The sequence below is a fragment of the Magnolia sinica genome, chromosome 5 (genome assembly GCF_029962835.1).
Source record: "Magnolia sinica isolate HGM2019 chromosome 5, MsV1, whole genome shotgun sequence".
Taxonomy (NCBI): Eukaryota; Viridiplantae; Streptophyta; class Magnoliopsida; order Magnoliales; family Magnoliaceae; genus Magnolia; species Magnolia sinica.
Genome location: NC_080577.1, coordinates 50,300,431 through 50,314,269, shown reverse-complemented (window position 1 = coordinate 50,314,269; position 13,839 = coordinate 50,300,431).

Sequence of the window (13,839 nt, the reverse complement as noted above, 5' to 3'; positions counted from 1 at the left end):
TAGATCCATAAATAATATCATCAACATAGATCTGCACAATGAAGATATGATCGTTATGCTTCTTAACAAAAAAGTCTTATCAACACTTCCCATTATAAAATTATGACTTAGTAGAAACTTAGTCAATTTTTCGTACCATGCCTTGAGAGCTTGTTTCAAACTGTAGAGAGCCTTTTTTAGGTGATAGACATGATCAGTATTTTAGGGTCTTCAGAATCTGTTGGTTGTTCAACATACACCTCTTCATGCAGATCGCCATTTAAGAAAGCACTCTTTACATCCATCTGATATATTTTGATCTTTCCAAAAGCATGCAATAGATATAAATAGTCTAATTGATTCAAGAGGAGCTACTGAGGTAAAGGTTTCATCATAATCGATGCCTTCAATTTGAGTGTACCCTTGTACAACCAGTCTAGCCTTGTTTCGAATTATATTACCAAGTTCATCCGACTTATTTTTGAAAATCCACTTAGTTCCGATAATATGTTTATCTTTAGGTCTAGGAACAAAATACCATACATCATTTCTAATAAATTGATTAAGCTCATCTTGCATCGCAACTATCCAGTTTTTGTCAGTAAGAGCTTCTTTTACATTTATCGGTTCGATCTGAGATGTAAAGCACACGTAATTACATATATATTCTAGTTGTCTATGAGTGCGCATACTAGTGAGAGGGTTTCCAAGAATCTGAGTGGTTAGATGATCTTTGACAGTCCTCAGTTCAGAGTTATTTTTTTAATTGATGAAGTATCTGGTTTGTTAATTAGAAGAACTTCTTCATTATCTGAACTTGAGGTAGGTGTATTCAAGTGATCGTCAATGACCACATTAATAGACTCTTGAATCACACCGGTCCTCTTATTTAGTACTTGATACACTCGACTGTAAAAAGAATATCCTAAAAAGACCCCTTCATCACTTTTGGTGTCAAACTTGCCCAGATTTTCACGGTCACGTAAAATATAGCACTTGTTGCCAAAAACTAGAAAGTATTTGATAGTAGGCTTCTTATCAAAACACATTTCATAAGACATTTTATTATTTGAATTACTTGTATAAACCCAGTTGATTATATACCAGGCAGTATTTATGGCTTCAGCCCATAGATTTTTAGGGAGCTTCATCCTATTCAACATTACATTCACCATTTCTTGAAGCACTCTATTTTTTCTTTCAAAAATTCCATTTTGTTGTGGTGTTTTGGGTGCAGAGAATTCATGTAGTATTCCCTAATTGCAACAGAATTTTTCAAAACTGCTATTCTCAAATTCTGATCCATGATCACTACGGATCTTACTGACTTGAGAACCTTTTTCCGTTTGAATCCATCTGAGAATCCTTTTTACTTCATCAAGGGTTTTTGATTTATCCCTTAAGAAGGCTACCCAAATGAATCTAGTAAAATCATCCACAATTACCATTATGTATTTTTTTCGACCTCGACTCTCCGTCGTACTTGGTCCTATAAGATTCATGTAGATGAGTTCGAGAGGTTTTGATGTGGTATTGGAGTCCACCTTTTTGTGAGTACTCCTAGTTTGTTTGTCAATCTGGCATTCACCACATATTTTGTCTACTTTCTATAATTTAGGTAGACCTCTTATCAGTTCTCTTTTGTTCAATCTATACAAATTGCGATAGTGTACATGTCCAAGGCATTTATGCCATAATACAGTTTCATCTGCATGGACCATGTAACACGATTGATTAGATGAGCTAGAATCATTTACAATGTAGTAGTTTTCAGAAGTTCTACGACTAGTTAATATTACCGCACCATTTTTAGTTAAAAATTCACACCCTAGGTTAGAAAATTTTACGTTATGATTTTTATCGCATATTTGAGAAATGCTTAACAAGTTGTGTTTTAACCCTTCTACATATAAGACATTCTCAAATAAATGGAGATTAGAAAGTTTAATCGTACCTTGGCCAATAATCCTACAGTGCTACCATCACTAAATGTGACTGATCCATCAGTCATGTCTTTAAGAGTAGTGAACAGACCTTTATCACCAGTCATGTGCCTGGAGGATCCACTATCTAGGTACCACTTTGAATGGCTTGATGCTTTGAAAGTAGTGTGGGCAACCAAGCAAGTAACCTTAGGAACCCATTTCATAACTGTTTTGGGTTTAGGAGTATAGTTGGCCTTCTTGTATTTGTAGTTGTAGTAAGTATGACCTACTGAGTTAGATTTTAAGAGCTCCTTAAGTAAATTAACTATTTTCTCAATTAAAGGGTTTCGGTTCTAATTTTTATAGTTGATATGGTTGCATTTGGATTTTAAAGATTGAAAAGTTTTTGCATTTTTAGAAACATTTTGATTTGAACTATTCCCTTTTGACTTTGAAGATTCTCCTTTCACAAATGTAGGAGGAGTACACTTCTGTTTAGGAGGAACATTTTTATCGTAGCCCAAACCGGATCGGTCACCCCATTTTCTTGATCCAGACAGAAGCTTTTCTAACTTTGGATCACCTTGGGCATACCTATATGTATCCTTTAAACTCAAAAGTGAAGAGACTTCAAGTTTAAGTTTTTCAATTTCAGATATAAGATTTTCACTAAGGGAGGTTTTGAAATGTAAATCGTATTTGGATTTTTCAAAATAATTTGAAATATGCGATTTTTCTAAAAAAAGAGAATCAAAATTTTCTTTAAGTTTTAAAAAAAATTCTTTTTAAAGTTTTAGTTTAATAGCAATTTTACAACTTTCCTTGTATAGGGCATTGTAAGCGTCTTGAAGATCTTCTTCATTTTCATGATCACTATTCAGATTTTCTTCATTAGTTGAATCATCATGATCTAAAAAAGTGAATTTGGCTAGAGTCATAAGGACTTTGACTTCATTACCCAACTCGGTTTCAGAATCTTCTGATTCAGAAGAGGCTTCAGTGCTAGAAGATTCATCCCAAGTAGCAAACATACATTTCTTTTTAGGTTTGCCATTATTAGGACACTTGTTTGCTAAATGCCCATACTCTTGGCAGTTGTAACATTGACTATCTTTTAAAGATTCCCAGGTTTTAGATTTGGATCTTTTCTTATCATTAGATTTTTGAAAATCAACCCTCTTTTTACTTTTAAAAATTTTGTATAACTTTTTAGCTAAAAGGGTCATATCATCTTCAAAATTTTCTAAATCAGAATTACTACTATTTTCTTTAGAAACATTTCTAGAAGATTTAAGGGGGGCTGATTTACCTTTAAGATCTTTAAAAGTTAACTCATAAGTCTGTAAAGAGCCAGCTAATTCTTCTACCTCATATTGTCTGTATCACGAAGTTCCTGGATCGCGGTCACCTTTGAGTTGAACCGTTCAGGTAGTGAGCGTAGTATCTTTGCACACACTTTACTTTTTTGGGATTTTATCACCAAGACCCCACATAGAGTTCACAATGTTATTTAATCTTGTATAGAAGTCTATATACATTTCATTTTCTTCCACATGTATTTCCTCAAATTTGGTTGCGAGGATTTGGACTTTAGATTTCTTAACAATTGATGTACCCTCATGTGTGATTTCTAAAATATCCCAAGCTTGCTTTACAGTATCACATGATATAATTCTTTTGAATTCATCTGGTGATAGTGCACAAGTGATTACATTTAGTGCTTTTGCTTTAGCACTACTCTCATTTTTCTGAAAAGTGGTCCATGAGAAATAAGGTGTTACTCTCATAATTTTAATCCATCAATACCAGTCACTTCAGTGGTAGGAGGGGTCCATTCAGTCACTGTGGCTTGTCCCACGCTCTCATCCATGGATTTTAAGAAAATTCTCATCCTGGCTATCCAATAGGCATAATTAGAGCCATCAAATGGTGGAGGCCTATTGACTGAAAGGCTATCAAAATTTAACATCTTATAAAAACCTTAGATCGATTAGCTCAGGAAATTAATCCAAAACGAAATAACAATTAAAATGAGCTATTAAGCTCTGATACCACTTGAAAAAGGCCGAGCTATATGTCCTAGAGAGGGAAGGGGGGGGGGGGTGAATCGGACTATGCCAAATTAAAATGATAATAGCGGAATTTAATCAATTAAAGGAAAGATAGCACTTTAAACAATCACAATACGAAAATATAAAGCAACCTCAAAATTCTAGTATTGAGAGGTTGATACCAATGTTGTTCTAAGGACAAACTTACACCATAAAAATGAAGGGTTTATGGCAGGACAACCTTACTAGAACAGTTTATGTATCAAAAACTCAAACTAAAGAGGAATAAAAAGGAAATAACTTGAAAGGAAATATAAGCTATTACAACATTCACCACAATGCTTGAAATGTAAACGATTACAACATTCACATCCACAAATACATCCCACAAACTTGAATGATAAAAGATATAGAAAATAAACCACACATCCAAACACAAAGAATTATAGTGGTTCACCTATGTGTACACCAACTACTAAACAACAGCCACACAGCTACTCCACTCCTAATATCCTCACATAGTGGATATCAGCATTCACTATCAAAATAGGCTTTTCTAGGTTCACCTAAAACCCTCATAATTGTATCTTTCAAATGGGCTTACACAATTCAAAAACCCCACACTGAGTTTTTTGGATCTCCTCAGATAACCAAAACAATGAGATTTTTTAGGCTCAATATCAAAAGAAACCAAAAATAGAAGATTTACACAAATGTAAAATACCTGGATATTCTCCTTTTGTTGCAGCCCGGATGAACCAAATCGGAGTAGAAGTTCAAACAGAATTTCAATGTCCACACTCACAATTGAAAAGGTTCTAGATTCTAAATTGATTTTAAATTAAATCAAGTTGGGTTAGCTCTATTTGATTTTGATTCTAAGAAGTGGGAACTCTTCAATCCCTCTTTTAAATCAGATTGGAATGCAAAATACAAAATCAAATATAAAAAGCTAAAAAAAGAGAATATTAAATGAGTACAATATAGCTTAAGAAGTTTACAAACTTATCTCTCCGAGTGATGCCTTGATTTTACTTGAATTGAATATCAAACTCTGAAAATCGTGCTATATTTATAAGTGCATAAGTCACGTTAATGACTGGTCCTATGGACTCCACGACTGGTGACAGGACCAACAAATTTTTGAAATTTTGAGCGCGATCGGATAAAATCGTTCCACAACTGGTCGTAGGCCATCCATGACCGGTCGAGGGACCTCCACGACTGGTCGTGCAGTGCTGAAATAGGCGCTGGAATTCGAGTCGTAACTATAGGACTGGTCAAGGATGAGTCATGCACTGTTCACACGACCGGTCAAGCGGTCTCCAGGACTAGTTGTGGCTCAACAAAAAATTTCAAAAATTTACAACAAACTTAGAGCTGGTCATGGAATTTCTTAGGCTGGTCGAGCCAATGCTAAGACTAGTCGAACAATGTCCAGGAGTAATCTAAGAATAGACTAAACACTTATAAAATGATTCAATTTGAGTTATATATCTGAAATGACCTACCCTAAGGTCAATCTAAGGTCTTTCATACCTTGAACATGATGTATGAACATTGAACCTTCTTTTCTTCAAATAATAGATGATCTTTGAAGTTCATGAAGCTTGATATCGTGACACATAATGAAGCTTGAACTTATGATCTTTTGAAGCTTGATTTTATAGTACTTGGGTTGTACTTCATCTTGAGTATGAATAGTTGACTTGTCTTTCGATGTTGCTTTAAGACATTGAGCTTTGAAGCTTAAAGGAGTGAACAATGTACTTGATCTTGCATTTCTTTGAAGTAGATCTTGTTCTTATCTTGAAGCATTGTCTTTGTACATGTGATGCATTGCCTTGAACATATATATCAATGTGCTACACAAGACACAGATTGTGGTTTTGGCACTACAAAATTTGACAATCAAAGGAGCATGAGACCATAACACTTACACACATCTACTTCAAGCACTTCAAGCACACCGAGCTTCGGGGCCAAGCAAGTCAACAGCAGCGAGCGTCGTCTTTTACTGATATTCGAGCATCGAGCATTTATTATCTTGTCAATCTAATACAATTGTAAATAATGAATCGACTAATGTAACCCTTTACTGATCAATGAATATATGTTTTTTGTCACTAATTTATGTATTTTACATTTTCTTTTCCATGATTCTTCTAAGTGTTTAAAGTAATCGAATCGAGTGTGGATTGCCCTTTGACCGAGCTAAGGATAATATATCTTGAGATGCTTCGCATTCCAAGGATGAGGCAAGAGTTACCCTATTAGGTCTTCTAATCGGTAGGTACCCGGCCGAACAGTATTTGCGATCACATAAGGGCCTTCCCAATTAGGTCCCAACGTTACTGCACTACTTTCCTCGGTGTTCTAAAAAGTTCTTTGGAGGACAAGTCCCCTGCTCGGAATCGCTAGACTTTGACTCGGGCGTTGTAGGATCGGGATACCAATCGATGATAGGCGGCTGTCTGAAGTCGAGCTAACTCTCTTATTTCATCTAGGAGGTCGAGGTTGACGGTCAACAGCTCTTCATTGTCTTGCTCGTTGAACGAACTTACTCGGGCGGTAGGTAGGCCGATCTCCACAGGGACAATCGCTTCCAAGCCATAAGCTAGTGAGAATGAAATTTCTCATGTCGCAGTTCTAGTCGTAGTTCGGTACGCCCAAAGAACTTTAGAAAGTTCTTCAGCCCATGCCCCTTTCACTCGGTCTAGCTTCATTCGAAGGTACTGCTTTATGACCTTGTTAATGGCTTCGACCTACTCGTTCACATGTGGATGTCACGGGGACAAGTAAACGTTCCTGATCCCAAGGTTTTGACGCATTTCCTGGTATTGCTAGTTGTCGAACTATTTCTCATTGTCAGAAACAATAGTCTGAGGTATCTTAAACCGATAGACGATGTTTTTCCAAACAAAGTCTGTGATCTTCTGCTCGATTATCTTGGATAGGGGCTCGACTTCGGCCCACTTGGTGAAATAATCGATGGCGACGACAATGAACTTAGTTTGACCCTTCCCTAAAGGGAATGGTCCGATGATGTTGATTCCCCATTGGGCAGAGAGCCAAGGTTGGGCCATTGGTGTCATCTCTTCAAGTGGCTGTCGAGGGATGGTTGCAAACCTCTGACATGTATCACAACCCTAAACAAGTTTCCGAGCATCGTGTTGAATGGTCGGCTAATAATATCCCTACCGAATAACCTTGTGTGCCAAGGATCGACTGCCCGAGTGATTACCTCAGATGCCTTCATGAATCTCATGTAGGGCATAGTCGGCCTCGCTCGGTCTCAAGCATCGCAAGAGGGGCGTGTAGTACCCTTTCTTGTATAACACTCCATTGAGCATGATGTAGCAGGTTGCGTGGTTCTTCAGTCATTGAGCCTTGGGGCGATCTTCGGGGAGTATGTCGGCCTTGAGATACCTGACGATTGGATCGACCCAAGATGGCTCGAAATTAATGGGGAGCGGGGTCGAGGGTTCAGTTCCCCTAATGCTTGGCTCGATCATGAACTCAATAGGAACAGATCTAGGGATATCATCTTTGTCAGTTGAAAAAAGTTTTGCTAGGAGGTCGGCTTTAACATTTTCGGCCCTCGGGATCTGGGTAATAGAACATTGGTGGAATCCGTTGATCATCTCTCTGGCTTTCGTGAGATAGGCTTTTAACCTCTCCTTCCTAGCCTGATATATATCAGCTATCTGGTTTACGACTAGTTGGGAGTCATTGTACACATTGAGATGAGTGACCCCTAAGCTAGCTGCTAGCTAGAGTCCTAGAAGTAGAGCTTCATACTCTGTTATATTATTGGAGGCTTGAAATCCAAGTCTCAAGGAATATTGAATGACCATGTGATCAGGAGTCTCCAGAATTGCCCCTGCCCTGCTTGTCTTAGAGTTGGATGAGCCATCCACATAGAGAGACCAAATGGGAGGGGTAGGGGGGAGCGATCAAACGATGCCCTTGGGTCGGTAAAAGAGATTTCTGTTTGCACTGTGACTTCGATGAATAAGTCTGCCACAACTTGTCCCTTAATTACTACCCTGGGCTTATAATGGATGTCGAACTCACTGAGTTCAATCACCCATTTTGTGAGTCGTCCTGAAGCCTCTGGTTTTTACAGTATCGGACGTAACAACTGGTCGGTCATAACAATGATCGAGTGAGTCTGGAAGTATGGCCGTAGGCGTCGAGATGATATAACCAGTGCCAAGGCCACTTTTCTAGAGTTAAATATCTCGTCTCTACTGGGACAAGAGCCTTGCTAATGTAGTAGATAGGGAACTGTTTGCCTTCATGTTAGTGGATCAGGGCTTAGCTTATGGCTGCATCAGATATTGCAAGATAGATCAGTAGAGGCTCGCCTGGCTCGACCTTAGAAAGCAATGGCGGCGATCTTAAATATTGTTGAGTTGCTGGAGGGTGTGCTCACATTCCTCTGTCCAATTGATAATTTACTGGCCCTTCAACTGTTTGAAGAAGGGGAGGCATCTGTCGGTAGCTCGGGAGATGAGACGATTTAGGGCCGTTATCCTTTCAGTCAATCGTTGAACATCTTTGATCATCTTCGAGGATTCCATGTCAAGCAAAGAATTAATTTTCTCTAGATTAGCTTCAATTCCCCGTTGGCTGACCAAGAATTCGAGGAATTTACCCGAGCCTATGCCGAATGCACATTTGCTCAGGTTAAGCTTCATCTTATACTTTCGTAGGATGAGGACCATTTCCTCTAGGTCGGCTATATGGTCGGTCGCTTTGACGCTCTTGATGATCATGTCGATGATATAGACTTCCATTGTCCATCCTATGAGTCAGGCGAACATTTTATTGACCAATCTTTGATAGGTCGCTCCTGTGTTTTTTAATCCGAACGGCATCACTCGGTAACAATAAAGGCCTTTGTCAGTGACAAAGGTGGTTTTTGATTTATCAGACTGATGCATTACAATTTGATTATAATCAAAGTAAGCATCCATAAAGCTAAGTAATTCATGCCCCGTTGTACTATCAACCAGCTGATCGATCCGAGGAAGGGGAAAACTATCTTAAGGGCAGGCTTTGTTCAAGTTAGTGTAATCCACATAGACTTGCCACTTCCCATTAACCAACACAACGTTGGCCACCCACTTGGGGTAGTATATTTATTCAATGAAATTGGGTTTGAGAAGTTTTCTAATCTCGTCCTTAATTACGGCATACCTCTTAGGGCCGAGTGCACGCTGTTTTTGACCGATCGGCTTGTAAGTCGGGTCGATATTAAGGCGGTGAGTCATGACCGAAGGGTCAATTCCCGACATGTCTTCATGAATCCATGCAAAGACGTCAGCGTATTGGCGGAGAAGGGCTACCAGCTTCTCCTTTAATGGCATCTCCAGGGACGAACCAATCCAGACAGTCTTCGAGACGTCCGACTCATTCAATGGCACCTAAATGAGATCTTCCATAGGTTGACCGCGTCTGAGAGATTCATCACATGGATCTAGGGTCTCGATTGTTGTAATCTCCGTCGGTTCTTACAAAGCAGTAGCATAACATCGCTGAGCGTCGTGCTGGTCTCCTTTTATGACCTCAACGCCACTTTCAGTAGGAAACTTCATACATAGGTGATAAGCTAATATGATGGCTCCGAGAGACAAAGAGAAGGTCGACCGAGGATAGTGTTATAGACTGAAGACTGATCAACTATCAGAAAGTCAAACATAACAGTAGCTTGATTCGGCGCATCCCCGACAGTGAGCGGGAGCTAAATTGATCCTTCAGGAAGAATCTGTCCACTCGAGAATCCAATCAAAAGAGTCTTTACGAGCCTCAGAGCTAATTGTTTGACACCCATCTTGTTAAACGCTTGCGTAAACAGCACATCCGCAGATGAGCTTGTGTCGATGAGGACCGTGAAGACTCAGTGGTTGGCGATAGTGACAATGATGACTAGGGCATCGTTGTGCGGGTGACGAGTACCCCTGGCGTCTGCCTTGGTGAATACTATGCTATATTTCTTGAGCTTTCTTTCCTTTGAGGGCCAAGCTAGAACCATAATTTCAAACTCAGGGCGACCAACATTTCTCAAATGATTTTTTCAAGCATTGTTTGAGTTGCCTCTGCCTAGATGACCACCAATAATAGATTAGATATCCTCATTTAGGCGTTCTTCCATAGTTCTGGCTCCTAGGTCGACATGTTCGTCGAGGTGACCTTCTCGGATAAGTCTTCAATCTCCTGCTTTAGATTATAATAGTCACTCATGTTATGTCCATGATCGCGATTGAAATGGTAGTACTTACTCTTACTTTGTCGGTTCGGATTACTCCGGAGTTTGTCTGGCCAGTTGATGAATCCTTCACCATTGATTTCCATCAATACCTGCTCTTACGGCTTGTTAAGTGTAGTGTATGTCAAAAACTTATGGTCAAGCTGCTTACCTGATCTGCGTTCGTTGCGGGTCTGATCATCCTTATGCTTCTTACCGCTGACCAAGTCAACTTCCTTTTTGGCTGGCTCTTTGGTCAGGGTTTTTGCATTTTGAGCAGCCTCGCATAGGATCCATGTTTCTTCGGCGTCCGCATATTTATTTGATCGAGCCATAAATTCAACCAAAGTAGTAGGCGGGTTCTTGTCCAAGGATGAAAGAAACGTCCTGTCTCTGATGCCTTGCATGATAGAGTTAAGGGTTGTTTTGTCTGAATGCTTTCAGACTTGGAGCGATTCAAAATCGAAGTGTTTGATATAATCCTTAAGTAGCTCTCCTTCTTTCTAGATTATATTGTTCAGGTGTGAGGATGACTTCAACTTTTTCTTCCCACCGATGAAATTGGCGAGGAAAGCGTCGCTGAGCTTAGTAAACAAGCTAATGGACTTTGGTTTTAATTGCTTGAACTAAAGCAGAGCTACATCAGCCAAAGTGAGAGAAAAGGCCCAGCACATCACGGCATTCGAGGCATCGTTCAATTCCATATAGGTCTGAAAGGACTAAATGTGCTCGGTCGGATCTGTTTTACTGGTAAAGGGGTGATCTAAGGAAGGCGGAATCGTTCCAATAGCTGAGCTTGCATGATCTCATTCGTAAACGGAGTCGCCTTTGCCTCGAGTCTTGTCTAACTTGCATAGCGTTTTTGCTTCATATATGCGATCTCCTCCCTTACTTCCTTCCGTAGGTCCTGTAGTTCAGTTTTCCAGGGTTCATTGCCATCAACTGTACCCTCAACCGGGGGCCTCCTGCGCCTTCTCCGATCTATTTCATGTCATAGATCGGTGGCAAGCAGCGGAGCGGTCACGGAGATAGAGAGGGTGCAGGCTCAGCTAGACCCTGGTGTTGGCTTTGCATGGGAACAGATCGTGGAGCGACGAGCTGAGGATTAACGAATTGTCGTGGGGCATTTGCCCGACCATCATCCTGTTAGGGCAGCTGGACCTATTGACGATGAATTTGTTCCAGCATCTATTTCTTGTAATTCATATCGGTCCTGAGTTCCTGGACCTCCTTATCTAACCGTCCGTTTCCTCGATTTCGTTGAGTGTGCTTAGTCGAAACAGAGTTTTCCTGATAGGCTGTAGAACCTTGTCGATTATCAGGTTGGTTCTGGGCCTCTTGGGCTCCATTCGTATCGGGCGAGCCCTTTATCGTCGGTGGTCCAGTGACAGGGACCTCACTGGGTTTGTTCTGGATGATTCTTCTAGTTCTCGCCATTGGAGATTACTTTGTGTTTAAAGAAGATGACTTTTAGTATCGTTTCCCTCAGACGGCGCCAAACTGCTGATGCTCTGTTTGGTTCGCCCCCATAGTGACCCGTGGACCAACATAGGAAAAAGAGAAAGGTGACCCTGGCTTTACCAGGGGACCCTCCGATGCTTAAGTTAGAACTTGGGTCTTTTAATAAGGGTTTTGGGGCGAGAGTTTTTGCATACCTTTTACCATGAAGGTCTCTCTATTTCTAATGGTGTCGTACCCTATAGGGTTTCCGCAATTAGCGTTGATCTCAATTTTTCGGGATCCTTAATCCTTGATATTCTTGGATTTTCAGGGATTGTAGTTTATCCTCCGAAAATCTTGAATGGAGATCTAGAGTTTTACTAGGTAACTTCTGGATAAGGAGTGGTATAGCTCGGCCGACTCCTCTTTAGCACGGTTGTGCCGAGATAGGTTTTACGGCTAATCTCTGCCCACTCTATTGGCCAACTCAATGTTTGAGTCAGACTAAAGCTTGGGCGGCTCTAGGGCCAACTGATCTTAGGTCAGCTTGGGCTTTCTCTGTGAGACTTTTGATTGAGCCTTGAGGTGCACTTCCTCCCATAGAGGCTTCGCTTCATGGCTCAAGACGCTCAGGCTACGGCCGGGCTAGGCGCCTCATGATCCAAGCTAAGCTATCCATCCAGCGTTCTTATGGACTTTGGGCTTTATTCGGACTCGGCATCCAACGAGCCCGAGCCATTGCTTCAGTAACTCATCTGACACTTGAGCCGACTCAAGGACTTGTTATATTTTTTCCCCCAACAGGTCCCACTATCAAACTAAATGCATAGCCGATGGTTTCACTGAAATACTTTTAGCTAAATTAGTGAGTCGATGAAATGAATTCTTAATCAAATAGAAATGATTCTATGATAGTTTTCAACTTTTATACGGTCCTGATCTTCTTTAAATGTCATACTTAGGAAAAATAGAAATTTATAACCAATCAGTTCACATGAATAGCTATGCCTATTTGCCGGGCGAGTTTTGCACCAGCTTCTGGAAGAAAAATGGGGAAGCAAAATGCCTGTGAGTTGGCTAGAGTTGTACAGGAGCCTAATTGAGTCGAGCTTGGCCTAGCTCAGCTCGGATCGGCCAATACCATGCTTGAATTTGGCTCAACTCGATCATCAAGTAACCATCTCGATTTTATATAGAAACTCTTGTATATTCTTTAAAAATGACTGTAAGCCTGATTGGCCAACTTGGCTCGGCTTAGCTCAGTCAGGCACTTAGCTAGACCAACTCGAGCTAAGTTCAAGTAAAGCTTGATCTTAATCTATTAAGCAGAGTTCGAGTTCAAGCCTATAAACTAAGTTCAAGTTTAAAATTTAAGGATTTTAACATATATATATATATATATATGTATATAATAATATTTATTATAATATATATAATATATAATATTAAATATTTATAAAATATTTATATATATAATATTCAATTCGAACCGAGTCAAGTTTCTAGTCAAGCTTGGTCTAGGTCAAACTTGACTTGAAATTTTTTTAAGCTTAAAAAATCAGATCCACTCAGCTCGAACCCACGAATCAAGCTTTTCGAAGTCAAGTGGAGAGAGTTAACTAAGCTAACTCGGTTCATGTATAGCTCTACCTATCAACTGGGCCCAAGGCTATATGGAGTGGGATGTCTGTGACAAACCCACACTACAACAAATTAGACTTTTTGCAACGATTTTTTTAGTGACGAGTTTAATTTCATTGGAAAATGTAATTTTTTACAACGACATTTCAAGTGATTGCAAAAAATAGATTATTTACGATGACAGTTTAAATCGTCGCTAATAATTAACTTTTTTACGATGAACTTCAATTATCGTCGCAAAACTTGTTGCAAAAAGTTATCGTATGAATTTTTTACAACGATCTTAACCAGTTGTCGCTAATAGCCACTTTTGTGACAAATTAGGTATCGTAAAAAAAGTTTTTTACGACGACACAAAAGTTGTCGCAAATAGTAGCTTTTACAATGACTAGTTTAACTCAATGCAAAAAATACTGAATTATACTTTTTGCAACGAATGCAGTTTCATTACGAAATGTTAGAGTATTTACAACAACATTGTAAATCATCATAAATAGTCAACATTTTTGTGATGAGCTATAATTATTGTCGCTAAAACGTTTTCCACCAA